This window comes from Molossus molossus, unplaced genomic scaffold, assembly GCF_014108415.1.
Source record: "Molossus molossus isolate mMolMol1 unplaced genomic scaffold, mMolMol1.p scaffold_m16_p_5, whole genome shotgun sequence".
NCBI lineage: Eukaryota > Metazoa > Chordata > Mammalia > Chiroptera > Molossidae > Molossus > Molossus molossus.
Genome location: NW_023425388.1, coordinates 9,261,620 through 9,278,239, shown reverse-complemented (window position 1 = coordinate 9,278,239; position 16,620 = coordinate 9,261,620).

Sequence of the window (16,620 nt, the reverse complement as noted above, 5' to 3'; positions counted from 1 at the left end):
GACAAGAGCTCAGAGGGAGGTCCCCATGCCCTGAGACTGGGCAGTCGAGCTTCCTGGCCTGGTCATGGTGTGCCACCCTCAGAGGAGAGGATGGAACAGTATGAGGCCAGCCCTGCTCACCCACCGGGCCTCCCAGCAGATGGGGCTACCAGGGAGCCGGGGCGGGGCTCTGCTCCTAATCTCTGCCATGGTCTTTGTGGTGGCCAGCACGGGAATTATGTTTAGCGTGGCCAAAAGAGGGTGGCTTTGAGGACTACAGATGCAGCCCCCGGCCTTCCTCACTTCATCCGGGACACATCCCATTTTGGATGAGCGTTCGAGACCCGGGGGGCTGGTGACTTTCCTCCCGTGGGAACCCAGATCGTCAGTGCAGCCTTGCACCTCGTCCCACGAGACACATGGTCTTGCGATCAGAAGCCCAGTGCTCCAAGACCATGGACTTTCAAGAGCCCTGTTAAATGTGGAGTGTTGTTTCTTTTTCTGCAAGACCGTGGATGCCTTGGTCGATGAGAGAGGTAGGCTATGTGGAAAAGAAAGCCAAGGGGTGGGTGTTCCAGGGTGCGACCCCGTTCTGTGGAAGGTCGGCTCCGTGAAGGCAGGCGCAGGGCCCGGTCTTGGTCACTGTGCTCTGGTTTAACGGCCCAGGTGAAGGGAACGCCTCCGGGTCTTGGTGAAAACAAATGTTTGCCCAGAGCCCGAAGCAGCTGTCAGTAGAAGAGACACTGGCTTCAGACGCGCCCTTTGCGTTCTCTGAGCCCTTAATCTACGTCCGGGTGGAACATTTGTCAGGACACATCCTGTTTTTATTTACATGGCAATACTGACAGTTCAGGTCAAAAGCAGGAGTGATCGCCCTGGCCGGTTTGGCTCAGCGGTTAGAGCGTCAGCCTGTGGTCCAGAGAGACCCGGGTTCGGTTCCCGCTAAGGGCACGTACTTCGGCTGCAGTTTGTCCCTGCTCCTGGTTGGTCATGCAGGTGGCAGCCATTCGATGTGTCCCTTTCACGTCGATGTTTCTCTCTCTGTCTGTCCCTCTCGCCCTCCCACTCTACCTGAACTAAAAGTGGAAAAATGTCCTCAGGTGAGGATAAAACAAACAAACAAACAAACCAAGCAGGAGTGACCTATGTGTCCTCTCTCAGATCATATGCACGGAAGAAGCTGGTGCTCTGGACCCAGGGTTCCTCAACCTGGGGTCACCAGGGCCAAGCACCTGCAATTTCCCAGGCTCCCCAAATGAATCTAGTGGACACATTGAGAACCAGCTTTGACTTCATCAAGCAGCATGACCATTCACCTTGTGGGGGTCCCTCTGGGGCACGTGGTACCAGGGGTCACAGTCACCTTTCCCAGCGCCACCTGCCACTTCCTCAACCTCTTCTAGAGACAGAGGCATCACAGCTGCCAACAAAGCCACTGCCCCACACCAAGGAAACCGGGAAGAGGACCACAGGCAAGACCATGTAACTGACGGTAAGGTTTCTTGAAAAACAAAACAAAACAAAAAACCTTTCATTTACATCTCCAGCAAGCAGAGCTGACCCACAGCCTCCATCATAGTGAGTGGGCAGGTTTACAAGCTCTTGGAAGGAATTTAAGCAGTGCACGGTGTAATTATCTTTTCAAAACTACATTTCATAACCCAAAGGTAGCCTCCATCAAGGCCACTCCTACGGCGTCATCCACCCACCTCCGGGGGCCGTCAGCCAGGGGCTCAGACAATCTCCCTCCAACCTTTGTCACCAGCTCTTTCTTCTTTCCTGTGTGACCCCTACACCACATTCCTCCAGCTAATTGTGGCCAGCTGTGCGTCCTGAACCCTGGCATCTCGCCATTATCAAGAGAAACGTTTTACATCTTGAAAGAAGCCTTCGTAGACTGCAAGAGACCTCATCCCTCTAACCTCCCCACCTCCGCCCCCACCGCCCCAGCAAACCTGGGGAACATTGCAGATTCCAAAATTAATAAAGTCATGCAGAAGGATAGAAAGACAAATGAAGAAGAATCTAGGATGAGGCACCAAGTCCAGTCCCATTGGTTCCTGGTGGGCTCAGCAGAACCTGTAAGTGTGTGGACACAAGGAGACCTGTCTGGGACAGCCATCCCTGCCGGGGCGGGTCCCAGGCCCAGCTGTGCACCCAGTGAAAGAGGCAGCAGAGGATAGTAGAATAACAGACAACTAACCATAGAGGGGCACGAGCCATGGTTATGAGAGATGTTGAACATCCTTGCTCTGTTTACCGTGATCACTTTGTTCTGATTAAAGAAAGCCCATTCTGACCTGGCTGGGAGCTGTGCACCCTGGCAGCTTACTTTGAGAATGCCGTCCATTCTCCTCACCCGGGAACTGCCCCCTTCCATCATGGGAAGACTAACAACCTCGGGGCTGGTGCACAGGAGACAGCCCACCTCCGCCAGCTCCCATTACTGCCCCACGCCTGGGACCTGTAACCACTGACCCACAGATCCTCCCTTTGCTGACTTCCCCAGACACTCTACCCATTTCTCCTTGACTTGGAGATTTTACTTTATTTACAAATGTTGTCCTATAAGCAAAGATGCCACTCCATCCCCTTTGAAATATTATAACCGATGATTTCCAAAAAAAACCATTTACATAGTTTTAATCTTTCTGCATAAAACTGTATTATGGGATGAGCAAAATATAGGATGGCCTAAGACATCAAAACAAAACAAAAACTTATCCAGCATGAATGCCCTAGTGACAGATGGAGAGAATAAACAATCACACTCCTTAATACACTAGTCCAAAAATGGAAAACATGGATAATTTGGGGACACATAAATGCTTCACAATAAAGTCTTCTTATATAGATAAGTCTTCTTAGCATCGTTCATTCTACCCATTGATGTTCCCGTTCCTACTTCCCCTTGTAATACCCAACATAAGCGACCGCGGGAGGGGAGAGCAGAGGTCTGCATGACGACCTGGCTCACGGAGCGACAGGCAGCCGGGACCCACTGCCTAGTTTCACCAGCACAGGAGCCACGGGGAGTATAGGACGAGGAAGGGAAAAGATACACAGGCCTTGTTCATGGACACAGAGGGACACCTCTGCCTGTCATCCATGCAACCGGGAGTCTGGGTGATGGAAGGCGCCCATGTCTGAGGACCACAAGCTGGATACATTATCTCTGGTCCACGGGCCGACACTCTAACCGCTGAGCCAAACTGGCCAGGGTGCAGCTGGATACATTGTGTAGAAAGAACCCCCTTTCTCTCCCACAGGCTCTGTTTGTGGATTTGGCCCAGTGACCCCAGCTGATGTGGGGGCACTGGAGAAGGTTCGGGGTTCCCACCTTCCTCTTGTTAGGCTTTAGGAAAACCCTCATTTGGTTCATCGCTGTCCCTCCTTCCCTGGGGCCTTCCTTCCCAGGGCTAGTTGGGCTGGGAGGGGTGTTCACACGGAGGATGTTGGAAGCTCCAGGCCTCTGACATCTCAGCCTCACTCATCACAGAAACCAGGGCAGTGCTGAGTAGCCCAGGTGCATCCCCGCTTTGCAAAAGAAGCATTATAGCTGCCTTGTCATAAATGAGTTGGGATAACAGGCGGGTGGGAAAGATGTCCCCAGGTGTTCAAACTCCCCAGCCCTTCCCAGAAATGGTGGGACCCCAGATTGGCCCACCCCTAAGAAACCGCCCCTCACCGGTACAGTTTGGCTTATACCAAGATATAAATCAAAAGCAGCAGCTTCCGAGGGGAGAGATAAACCACAGAACTTATATGCATGTACGCATAACCAATGGACATGGACAACAAAGCTGGGGACGGGACGGGGGGATGGGGAGGAGGATGTCAATGGGGTAAAAAAGGAGAAACATCTGTAACAACAACAACAAAAAACAACAACAAAAAACAAAAGCAGCAGCGTCTAAGTGACGAAGCTACCCAGGGCCTCAAACATAGACTCAGGCAGAAAAGCATAAGGAGAGCAAGTGCCCACAATCACCTCAAGCTCACAGTGCCTCCTGGCTCGGACATTCCCACCCTGACCCCCAGGGGAGCAACTGCAGCGGGACACCAGCAGCCCCTCCATCCTGAGACTCCTGTGCTCGCCCTGGGCCAGTTCTGGGCATTGCTCACATGCCAGTTTCGAGTCTTGTCTGCACCGACGACACACGAAGGCGATTACCAAGGTGATTACCAATTCTTGTCTGCACCAAGGACACAGGCAGGTGATTGCCATGGCCTCTGAGGCTTGAACCTGCCCTGCCCACAAAAGACAATGGCCACGAAAGCCCCATCCCCACCTAAAGCACCAAGCTACCAAGGCAGTGCCCACTGCACTACCTCCTTGCAGGTGTGCGGTGACAGTCAAGTCCCGGCCACCGGTGTCCCCTGCAGCCCCTCCAGCACCAGCTACCACCTCCCCACCGCAAGCCCGGTTCCAGCCTCCTGGTTGGAGTACGCACTGTCCGCCTGCGCTTGGCGTCATTTTCACTGGCCCTGTTAGAAAACACAGACGGTGTGAAAGAAATCCCCCCACTGCGGGAAAACGCCAGAATTGGGGGGCTGGTGGCCGGCAGGTCCTCTGCCCTCCAGGCTCTGAACCTCCATCAAGCGGAATGCTCAGAGCCTGGAGGATTTTAAAGTTTGTTTTCATAAGAGGAGACCACAGAGCGTTCTGGACATTTGTGGAACAAACCGCAGTCTGTCACCTGGCCGGAGGGCAGTGGAGCGAACACCCTTGGCTCTCGGTGTTTGTGCGCGGAGGTCTGTGCCCTGAGATCGAGGTCTCCTGATGGGTCCACAGAGCCCGGAGATGGGGCCACACTCAGCCAGCTGCCCTCCGACATCGCTTGGAACAGGGTTGAATTTTTTAAATCTCTTTCACTTCTCTCTCCACAAAATTATTGGTTAAAAAAAAATGTAGTTAACTGAGGATTCTGGTTAGCTCTCATGCTGCTAATGTAGGTATTTTTTTTTCTTTATTGATTTTAGAGAGAGAGGGAGGGAGAGGGAGATAGAAACATGGATGAGAGAGAACATCGATTGGCCGCCTCCTGCATGCCCCCCACTGGGGATCAGGCCCACAGCCTGGGCACGTGCCCTGTGGGAATCGAACTGGCGAGCTCTTGGTGCGGGGTCGACGCTCAACCACTGAGCCAGCCGGGCACTAATGTAGATATTATTATAAAACAGTACGAACGGCGGCCCAGAGCAGCAGTACCACCCAATAGAACTTACTGGGCTGATGGAAAAGTTCTGTGTCTGTTTGGGCCAGTATGGCAGCCTCTCACCACCACTGAAATGGTGGAAACTGATTTTAAATTTTAGTTCATTTTAATTATTTGACATCGAAATAGCCACACATGGTTGAGTGAACAGGTCCCGGAGGCACAGAAAGGCCCAGGGGGCGGGGGGCACTGATGAGAACGCTCGGGATGACAGGACTCTGCAGCCAAGCCTCATTCCAGCACTGATTTGTTGACTAGAGCGAGTGGACGCAACCTCGCTGAGCTTCGATTTGCTCATCTGTAAAATGGGCATACGACAGCTCTCACTCACTGTGTGGAGTGATGATTTAGAGAGACCCTCCACGGGGAGCCCCAAGCTCGTGTCCGGTTCAGGTTCCCGAAAGCTCAGCTGTGTGGGCGGCAGGACGAGGAGAGCTTCAGCACGTCCTCTGCCCTTCTCCACGCGTCATCACTCTTTGGGATTTTTTTCTGACTCGGTGTTTTAGTAGGTTGAATTGTGTCCTCAAAAAGGATACCCAGGAGAAAGCCACGTGAAGACAGAGGCAGAGACTGAGGGGATGCAGCCACAAGACAGGGGTGCCTGGAGCCTCCAAGAGCTGGAGAGTAAGGAAGGACCCTCCCCAAGAGCCTGGCCCTGCCCACAGCGGGTCTGGGACCCCCGCCTTCCCGAGCGAGCGTGGGAGAATGCGTCTCCCTTGTTTCCAGCCCCTCGGTGTGGTGCTTGGTTGTGGCAGCCGCAGGAAATGCATGCAGGTGCGTTCATTTCCCCTGCTGGAAACCAGACCTCATCATCTGGGGTTTGGAATGAGTGGGCCCATTCTATGGTCTAGGCTCATATAAAAAGAAACAACACGTTTAACTTGGTTTGACTCCTTCGAATGGGTTAAATTTCTAGCCTCATCATAAGGACCAGTTCAACCAGGAGACCTTAGAAAAGATCAGATGGGACGTGGACGTGGCGGGAGCCCAGGGTCATTGACACTGCGAAGGCAGGTAGAAGTCTGCACGCAAGGATGCAGGGCAGCTGCGGCGTGTGCCTGGAGCCATCCCTGATGGGGCAGGACACGGGAGCTGAGCCAGGGTGAGGAGCCCAGAAGTCTGTGGACTTGGATGGAAAGGAAAAAATCCGTTTTATTTTCAATGACCTCTAACAGAACATTAGCATTTTCTTCCTCTGGGAACGCAGGCAGCAAAGCCTAGGACTGTGCCCGTGACTGCGGATTCACAGCGGTTTCATCGTGCGTTTCAGTGGTTCAAGTATCTTCCATGCTTATCTCTGCTTTGAAATCCTGCTACGTATTAGGCCACTCGGTCTTATTTTTAACATATTAACAGAGAAGCACGTAGGCTACAGCGCAGCTCTGGTTTGGGGTAACATTTTGTTAACTGTATTTAAATAGAATGGACTTCTTTGTAATCCTACGTCATTTATTCCATGCATTTCAAATCCTTATTCTGAGAAGGGACCCCTAGCTTCGCCGGCTGCCAAAGGCTCCGCGGCCCCGAGCGTGTCGGGAACTCGATTCAAATGTTGGAACCTGCCCGAGGGCCGCTGTGCCCTCTCAGGACAGGCTCCAGGCAGCTGGAAGTCCTTCAAGACGCACTGTCGCATGAAGAAGACAGGTGATCTTCCGGAGCCACTAACCAGAAGCCATCGGATGGCTCTCCAGCTGGGTGAGCAACGCAGCGGACACGTAGCCAATGAGCTGCGCTCAATGGCACCGCTCCACGGCCCAAGGGGAACCGGAGTATTCATCTTTGTGAATTGTTTTACTCTGGCGCTGTCTCATTTCCAGGAATCAGACAGTAAAAATGATATATTTTTGTGGTTTGGCATTTGGAGCTTTACTCTGGCTTCGCTGGTTACTGCCAACATCTGCAAATTATTATGTGTTTTTTAAAAAAATCACCCACCACCACAGGCTGCTCCCACAGTCCCTGGCTGGGCCCGGCCTCCTGCCAGGCCACGGGGCACGTGCTTGGACAGGAGGCAGCTGGGTCAGGACCCCAGGTTTCCTCGTAAACCTCTGAAGATGGGTGTGACAGTCTCCTGCGTCTCACTGTCACTCAGTCATCTGTTCCAGGAAAGAAAAAAAGTGAATGTCCCAAATAAAAATTACGCAGTGTGTTCGTGTCAATGTCAAGGGACCTTTGGTTCTCAGACCCGTCTCAGCCCCAGGCCACCGGGATGAGCGAACCATCTGGGTGCCCGGCTGGAACCGCAGCCGCAGGGGCCCTGCCGATGGTGGCGGACGGTTCCGGCCGTTGGAGAGGCCCAGGCCCGGCGCTCACAGACTTGGCAGGACCCAGCACCTCGCCCAGCAATCCGTCCCCGACTGGTCTCGTGACTGACTCAGAGCGGAGCAGATGTTTGTGTGGGAAGCGGCCGCGCCCGACATCTGTCCTGCGGTGGGAGTTGTGTGTGCTCACGGACATCGCTGGGGCCCTGGGTGGGAGGGGCAGCATTAGCTGGCTGCGTCACAGGAATCTAATTATGGGGGAACTGGGGTGAAGTCCCTGAGATAAGCAGCCTGACTACCTCAGGTGGTTTGTCATTTTCTCCATAACACACGTGAATGTCATACGGCTCATTTGGAAAGAGCTGGGTGGACTCGCGTCACGTGATACCAGACAAAGCGTGCCGAGTGCCTGCTCACTCGTGGAAGGGGGGGGGGGGGGAGGAGCAGGCCGCCGAGTGCAGAGTGGAGCTGAGGACTCAGAAACGGAGGCCAGGAAGGGTTTTGGTGAAACCAGACGCACACTTCTGATGGAGACGGGGACAAAGCAGTGACCTCAGAAAGGCTTTCTGGGAGAGGCGAGCTTCTACAAGAGATGAGGTGCAGCCCTGGCCAGTTTGGCTCAGCGGTGAGAGCGTCGGCCTGCGGACCAATGAGTCGCAGGTTCAATTCCAGGGCACGTACCTCGGTTGCAGTTCATCCGCGGCCCTGGTCGGTTGTGCAGGAGGCAGCCAGTCGATGTGTCTCTATCACATTGCTGTTTCTCTCTGTCTCTCCCTCCCTCCCTCCTTCCCTCCTTCCCTCCCTCCCACTCTATCTAATGATAAATAGAAAAATATCCTTGGGTAAGGAATAAAAAGAAAAAGAGAGAGAAATGATGTGCACAGTTGGAGAAGAAAAATAGGAAGAAGAAAGGGCACCAAAGCCAAGGAAATTGTAGGAGCAGAATCAAAACTACATGGATAAAACTTAAGATAAGTAAACTTACTCTAGAAAAGTCTCCTTCAGAGGTGACACCTGACAGGAAAGAGGTGGAAAGGATGGAGGAAGTCCAACCTACACCAAGGCCTGATAGCCGACGCCCACCCTGTTTGAAACCCATGCCAAAGTGCCCCCGCCTTCTAAAAATGTCACCCCAAATCCCCAAGACACCACAGGTACAGACACCTAGACACTGGTCCACCTGAGCCTGGTGACACCTCGGATGTGCGCACAGTAGGCCATGAATGAACAGATGCTGTCTGGCTTAGGAACTTGGACCTCAGATCTATCCCTGCTATTGCTTGCAGATGAGCTGAGTGGCATATTCCATCGATTATCTGTGACAGACATTGTGCATTATCCCAAGCAGCGGACACCACATCTGCTTTGTTGTACGCATATTAGGTGACATTTAATGTTGTCTGTTTTCAGAACAAGCAACAACGGATGGAGTTGCAGAACACGTGTCACCCCGAGCAAGAGGTGTGTCCGTGAAAGCCACATTTTCTAGGAGGGTGGCAGTGTCCTCGTACCTAGATGTTAGACCGACATTGGCAGCTGAGTCCCTAATCACCTTGCTGACAGTATCTCAAGCAATTATTTTAATTTGAGACTTCACAATGACAATCAAAAGAATCCTTGAGTATGACCCTACCAGGGAAGGCATTATACCGAGTGAGGTAAATAGATAACGTAACATAGGACATCTATCCTCACACTCTCTCTCTCTCACACACGCGCACACACACATCCACACACATAAGTGAGCCATATGTGACAGATAGCTCTCCGGGGGTCTGGCCAAATCGTCTCCTTATTTTGAGGTCCGGCTTTGCTAAGCCTGGTGAACTTCCTCCGTGTACCTTGCTCATGCACGTCCCACACCACCGCGTGTTGGAATAGCCGCTCCCGTGAATGCAGAACTTGGGCTTCATCTGTCTGCAGTCAAGTGAAGGTCACTCTCTTCGTGTCCTGGCGCTGATCTAACACAGGAACTCAGACGAGGCAACTTACACAATAGAAATTCACCGCCTCACAGTTCTGGAGACTGAAGTCCAAAATCAAGGTGGGAGCAGGGTGTCTGCCCCTCTTGGCGTTGGGTGTTTCCGGCAACCCTTGGCATTCTTTGTCCTGTAGACACACCACTCTGCCTCTGTCATTGTGTGTCTGTGTCTCTCCTCCTCTTCTTATAAGGGCACCAGTCATATGGGATCAGGACCCACACAAATTCAGTGTGATCTCATCTTCGCTGATTATACTTGCCAAGACCCCAATTCCAAATAAGGGTACATTCTGATATACCAAGGGTTAGGACTTCAACATATCTTTTTTATGGGGGGGTGCACAATTCAGCCCATAACAGTCACTTAGGTGGACAGCCCTCGCTAACTGCACACACTGGTTTACTTTCTGCTCTTTCTGAGGAAGGGACTGTTCTGTCTGAGGCTGGAAATTAAGAAGACCCTTGCTCTGCCAACATACCCCCCTGCCCTCCTTGCATTTCCTAGGGACATTGCATTGGGCTGTACCTAATAGGGCTTTCCTGCTCATTCTTTAAAAAAAAAGATTTCTTATTAATTTTGAGAGAGAGAGAGAGAAACATTGATGTGAGAGGGAAACATTGATCAGCTGCCTCGGGCACACTCCCTACAAGGAGCTGAACCTGCAACCCTGGCAGTGCCCTGACCAGGAATGGAAGCAGTAACCTTTCAGTGCACTGGACGATGCCCAATCAATGACCACACAAGCCATTATTCTTAACCTCTTCCCCATTGTTAGATCCAAATCCACGGAAGAGCTTACACCGCTATTTCATGGACCTTCCTGATCTGTCGGGAGCGTGGGTTTGGCAGGAGGTCTGCAAGAAGACAGGCTGAAATCAAGGAACCGGGCAATCGCTTGGTGCAGGAGAGAGCCCTGCCCCACACCACAAAGAGTGGGTCCACGCTCCTCCCAGGTACCCCCAAAAGAGGGGTTCTGTCTGCAACAAACGTACAAAACTGCTGGTGGGAATTGCACTCTGGAAACTGAAGAACAGCACTGAGCATGTGCAGTGTGTTCACTGGACCCCAACAGCAGAGCGGCCTTTTGGGGGCCGGGCCAGCCAGGCCCCTTCCTTCCCCCGTGCTCCGCAGGGTGGACACACACAACCCCACAGCCAGTGCACGCCCGAACCACTGAGCGAGGGCTGCTCAGAACTCCACCCCCTCACCAGCGCGCGAGAGTGGGCACCCACACAAGAGTGTGCGAGTGTGCGCATGTGTGCGTGTGTGCGCGCGTGCGTGTGTTTAAAGAAAAGCAGCCTGTTTAGAGTTCGTCAGAGGCTCTGGGAATCGAGCGTGGCTCTGGGCCTGTCCCCTGCAGAGCGCGCTGTGACGGGTGCGCAGGGTGCCCGGGCGGAACCGCAGCCTGCACGGCGCCCAGCCAAACCCGGCCGACGCTGCTGTAGGGGTTGTTCAGAGCTTTCATTTCTGTGTGTTTGTTTTTTCTTCCAGCTACAAAAAATGTAGAAGGGAAAAGAATATGAGACCAAAAAGGCTTATTATTACCTGAACAAGAGGGTCATTGGATGGGCTGAAGTCAGTGAAATGCTTTGAAGATTAATGAGACCGTATAAATGTTAATTTGTTATGAGGTTTCTCCGAGGACATTAACCAGAGCACAGAAGACGTGCCCATAAATGCGGCGCGGAGTCCGTGGCCGTAATTAGTGTCTATAAAGGTCTCTTTATCAGAGTCGCGCGATGCCAGCGCAGGAGGGGTGATGACGGGCTGCTCCAGCTCTGGTTCTTGGAGACGAGAAAGGGGGACCACGGGCTGGGACGTTCTTCAGAAACGATCATTGCACAGGGAGCAGACACACCATGGTGGGGGGTTCACGATGGTCCCGAAGGTGGGGAGAGCAGATGGAGCCCCCCTGGGTGGACTCAGAGTCCCTCGAGAGACCGAGGCAGCAAAACCCCTTTTGTCCACCCTCCACTGCTCGCTCCGTCCCAGCTGCTTTAATGAAGATGAGACCGAAGGTGGCTGCATAATCGCAGCCCTTTCCAGGGGACCCTAAGTGAGGACCCAGGTGCTGAGAATCCCCACCGCCCCACTGAGTCAGGGGCTTCTTGTGGGAACACACCTCAATGTGCTGACAGTGTCGGAAAAAAATTAAACCGAATTAAAGGTCTCTACATGAAGCATCTTCAGCAACCAGCAACTGTGGTCCAAAGGTCCCCATTGACCCACGTGATAGGCTTCGTGGTATTGTCCAGCACCTCCTGGACACTGGCCCTCAGTGGCCACGGAGGGACTGGGGTTAGGAAACCCCCTGGGGACGAGAAGACACATCAAGACCAGGTGAGGAGAGGGTCACAGTAATCACAGATGAATGTCAGTGTTCTGCAGAGATGTGCAAACATTTCACCAACGACGCAAGTGTGCGCCGTAGCCGCTGCGATGGGTGCCCCCAAATGCATGTACTGAAGCGCCACCCCAGCACCTCAGAATGTAACTGTTGGGGGACAGTGTTTTAAACAGGTGACTAAGGTGAAATGAGGTCATTAGGGTGGTCGTTCAGCCTGACTGGTGTCCTTATGAGAAGGGGACATCTGGACACAGCGAGACAGCGAGAATCGGAGCCTACACAGAAGAGACCATGTAGACACAGGGAGAAGGCAGCCAAGAAGAGAGGCTTCAGAGGAACCAGACTGCTTACCCCATGATCGCAAACTTCTGGCCTCCCGACTGTGAGAAGATATCACCTGGTCTGTGGGACTTTGTTGTGGCAGCCCTGGTAGATCCATACAACTACTATCAGAGAGCTGGTAGATTCATACAACAACCATCAGAGAGCTGGTAGATTCATACAACAACCATCAGAGAGCTGGTAGATTCATACAACAACCAGCAGAGAGCTGATAGATCCATACAACAACCATCAGAGAGCTGGTAGATCCATACAACTACTATCAGAGAGCTGGTAGATTCATACAACAACCATCAGAGAGCTGATAGATCCATACAACAACCAGCAGAGAGCTGGTAGATCCATACAACGACCAGCAGAAAGCTGATAGATCCATACAACAACCAGCAGAGAGCTGGTAGATCCATACAACGACCAGCAGAGAGCTGGTACATCCATACCACTACCATCAGAGAGCTGGTAGATCCATACCACTATCATCAGAGAGCTGGTAGATCCATACCACTACCACCAGAGAGCTGGTACATCCATACCACTACCACCAGAGAGCTGGTACATCCATACAACTACCATCAGAGAGCTGGTACATCCATACAACTACCATCAGAGAGCTGGTACATCCATACACTACCATCAGAGAGCTGGTACATCCATACCACTACCATCAGAGAGCTGGTACATCCATACACTACCATCAGAGAGCTGGTACATCCATACACTACCATCAGAGAGCTGGTACATCCATACCACTACCATCAGAGAGCTGGTACATCCATACAACTACCATCAGAGAGCTGGAGACCACAGAGCTCCCACTAGCCTGGAGGGCTCGGGTCCTGGGTGTCCTGCCCTGCCCCTGGCTCCCAGACACCAGCTCAGGGTTCCAGGAGCCTAGTGAGCAACTCAAGGCAGTGAGAACACTAACCTGAGGTGTCACTTCCTCCAGGCAGCCTTCCCTGACTGCTGCCCCCCTCCTTTGGACTGGACATCCTGCACCCCTCCTTCAACCTCTCAAAAACGCCTCGAGTCCCATGTATTGGGCCACTTTCAGCATCCTGTGGTGATTCCCCGATTCCACCAGCGTAGCCCCGGGAAGTCCTGTGCCTTTTGTTAATCCCAGTGCTCCTGTGCCCAGCTCAGCGCTGGTACTGGGTGCACAGGGTTCTGTCGCCAGAAGCTACCAGCAAACCAGGACAGGTAGGCCCGGGGCGAGCAGCTCACAGACCTGGTCCCTGCAGAGCTGACCTGCCGTGTGAGGTGGCGGCACGCCCGGTGGCTGGTCCGGGCACTGTGCAGGCACGTGGAGCCCAGGATCGGGCCCCTCAGCCCCGAGGACAGTAAGGATGACCAGCCCGGGTGGCCCCATGGATCAGGAGATCTGCCGGTGTGAGGGAAAGAGTCTCCGCAGAGGGGACAGCATGTGAGGGCGCAGAGGTGAGCAAGGGGAGTCCCAGTGGCTGAAAGACGCTCCGGATGGCCGTGGGCAAAGCTCAGTCTTCGAGAGGCGCTGGGTCAGGGCTGCGAACTTGGCAAGGGCAGGGCCATGAAGGGCCTTGTGCACCGGGTCAGGGCTGTGAGCTTCGCCTGAGAAGGAACTGGCCAGGGAGGTGACCCTGGGTTCTCTGCTGTTTCCAAACCCTCTGGCTCCACTGGCCTTCGGCCCCCAAGGACGCCCTGGGTGAGGACCTGCCTCCTGCGGGCCTCTTCTACGGGGCGAGGGGCCTGCGGCCAGCACTGACTGCCCCTCGGCCTGAGCCCCAGCCGGGTGAGCTGGGATCCGTGCACGATGTCCCCGTCCTCTCCTCTCTGGGGCCTCAGTCCGCTCTCCCCCAGCCCCGAAATGAAAGCCAGCTGGGAACACTGTCACTGCAGGGCTCAGACGCCAGCCCCGTGCTCCGAGGGAAGGAAGGTGGGCACCCACAGCACCTTTGTCACAGACACCGGGCTGGTCTGTGCCCTGGAAGACCCAGCCCACAGCCCACGGGGCGGGCAGCAGCACAGTCTGTCTGCTGGGGAGGAAAACTCCAGGCGGCTTCTTAGGGAGGAGAAAACTCCCTCATCGCTGGTGTCCTTGCCTGGGGAGTCTCCAAGGACAAGGTGAAGCTTTCCAAGAAAAGAAGGAAAAAGCAAAAAAAAAAAATACAGGAAATGATCATTTCCAGACTGCTTCTGAGTGTGCCTGTCCCCACTATTGAAGAGTTCTCGTCTGTTCCCTCCTTCCGCAATCTGCCACCGAATTAGGGCAGGGACTCAGTTTACAGACTTTTAAAAAAGTCCTACCCAAGAATATTTTTTCATTGATTTTTTTTTTAAGCTAGAGTTGGGGGTTGGAGGGGGAGAGAGAGAGAGACAATGATGTGAGAGACACATCGATTGGTTGCCTCCTGCACGACCCCGACTAGGCCGGGGACCAAACCCACAACCAACGTACATGCCCTAGACTGGGAATTGAACCTGCGACTCTTTGGTCTGCAGGCCAACACTCTAACCGCTGAGCCACACCGGCCAGGGCTCAGCTTACAGACTCCTGTGTCTGTGATATCACCTCTTCTTCATGTACATCGACGGGGGTATATTTTGACAAAGCATCGTGGTTGGCTTCAAGGATTTTAAAAAAATCATGGGGTGTAAACATATTGAAATAAAATGCTAAATTTTATTTGGAGTTCTTCTAGGATGCTGAAGAGATGAAAAAAAAATCTTTCTAGAATAAAATGACTGCACACAAGTGTTAAATATTCTAGCAAAATTAGCGCACTGTGTGTGTGCGTGGCGAGAGGGTGCTCAATCTCTGTTGACTGAGTCAGGGACTCGGTTAACCCTAGATGCCCAACAAGCATGGGTTAAATGACTGAATGAATGAACTCAGGGGCTAGAGCTGGTGTACTCCGAGTCACACGATACTGGGCGCTCACAAGAAGCTCAGGAGTTGCACCGCTTACTGTTGACACCCTAGGGTCTGAGATGCAGGGCTCCCCACATTTTCTTCTCCTATTTCCTTTTCCAGGTTTCTAACAAATGAAACAAGACATTCCTGTGAGCCGGTAACCCCTGGCATCCCGCCTCGGCACACATTCCGTCGTTTTGACATTGTCTCTGATCATCAGATCTTGGCCCCTGCTTGTCCCCAGATCCTGTCCCGACAGCTACAGGTTCCAGCTGCCCGGAAACGTCCGCTGACCAGCCACCCACACCGTGCCTGGGGCTGGGCAGACCAGTTACCTTTCCAAAGAGCCTTTTCATTTTATTTCACCATCCGTGTGTGTTATGTCAGGCGTCCTCTCTCTCATACACACGTGCACATGTATGCACAAGCGTCCACACACGTGAACACTCACCAAGCACACGTACACACGTGTACACAGGGACGCCATGGGAGGAAAACCTGGCCCTCACCCCCACCAACGAGTCCCAACACTTCCTCCCAACCCATGGCCCCCCTCTTCCTGTGCTGGGCAGCGACCTGTGCCCTCTGAAGAAATGGGACCCAGCTCCATCCTGCCCACGCCCTGCCCATGCCCTGCCCTCTCGGTGATAAAGTGCAGACATTTGGGAAATAGTCAACACTACAGCAGACCCTGTCCTGAGCCTCGGTGGCTGCATTTCAGATCAGCATAAAGTCCCCAAAAGGCTTCCAGAAAATGTAGTGGGTGCTATATACATACAAAGGGATCTGGGACTCACTCTCTGGACAGTCCTTTTTGTTCCAGAAAGAAATCCCAGATGACTTATTGATCATGAATGCCAACATCCTTAAAACTGACAGGATTAGCTCATGCTCAGAACTTCATCCACACTGTGCTAGCTCACTCCGTGTGTGTCTCTGTCTCTGTGTATTTCTGTCTCTCTCACCATCTCTGTGTCTCTCTGTGTCTCTCTCTCCCACACACAGACCCACCACCGCATCGCACTCAACCCAACCCTTTCGTCTTCAGGTCCCTTCAACACCAGTCTCCCCTCACCTCCCTTGGAACGGCTCACCCCGCGGGCCACAGGAAGTAATGAGGTGTTCCAGTCAGAAGGCCTCACCTGACCCCCTGCTTCAGCCTAGACCGGCTCAGAGAAGGGGGTCAAGCGTACCCCACAGTGCGGAGTGCGAGGCCACGACAGTGCGAAGCAGAGGATCAGACGTCCCGGTGGGGATGAGGACGAGGACGAGGACGAGGCCGGGATGGTCCTGGAGCCCCCGGGCCCAGACCCTTTTGATGCCAGAGCCCCTGCCCATCAGGGAGGAGCGAGGGGGAGGGGCAGGCCTGGAGGGGCCAGGACCAGCCAGCACACTTGAAGCATCTGGGGTTAAAAGGGAGCAGAAAAGAAGAAACCAGCCAAGAAAGGAGGGATTTGGGACACCTTTCCTTCAACAAATGCTTGTTGTACTCAGAGCTGATCTAGTCGTGGGGCTTCAGCAGAAACATAGACAAAATAGACAGAAACCCCGCCCTGTGGACTGGACGTGGGAAGAAGGGGGCTTTGGGGTGGACAAGGGACAA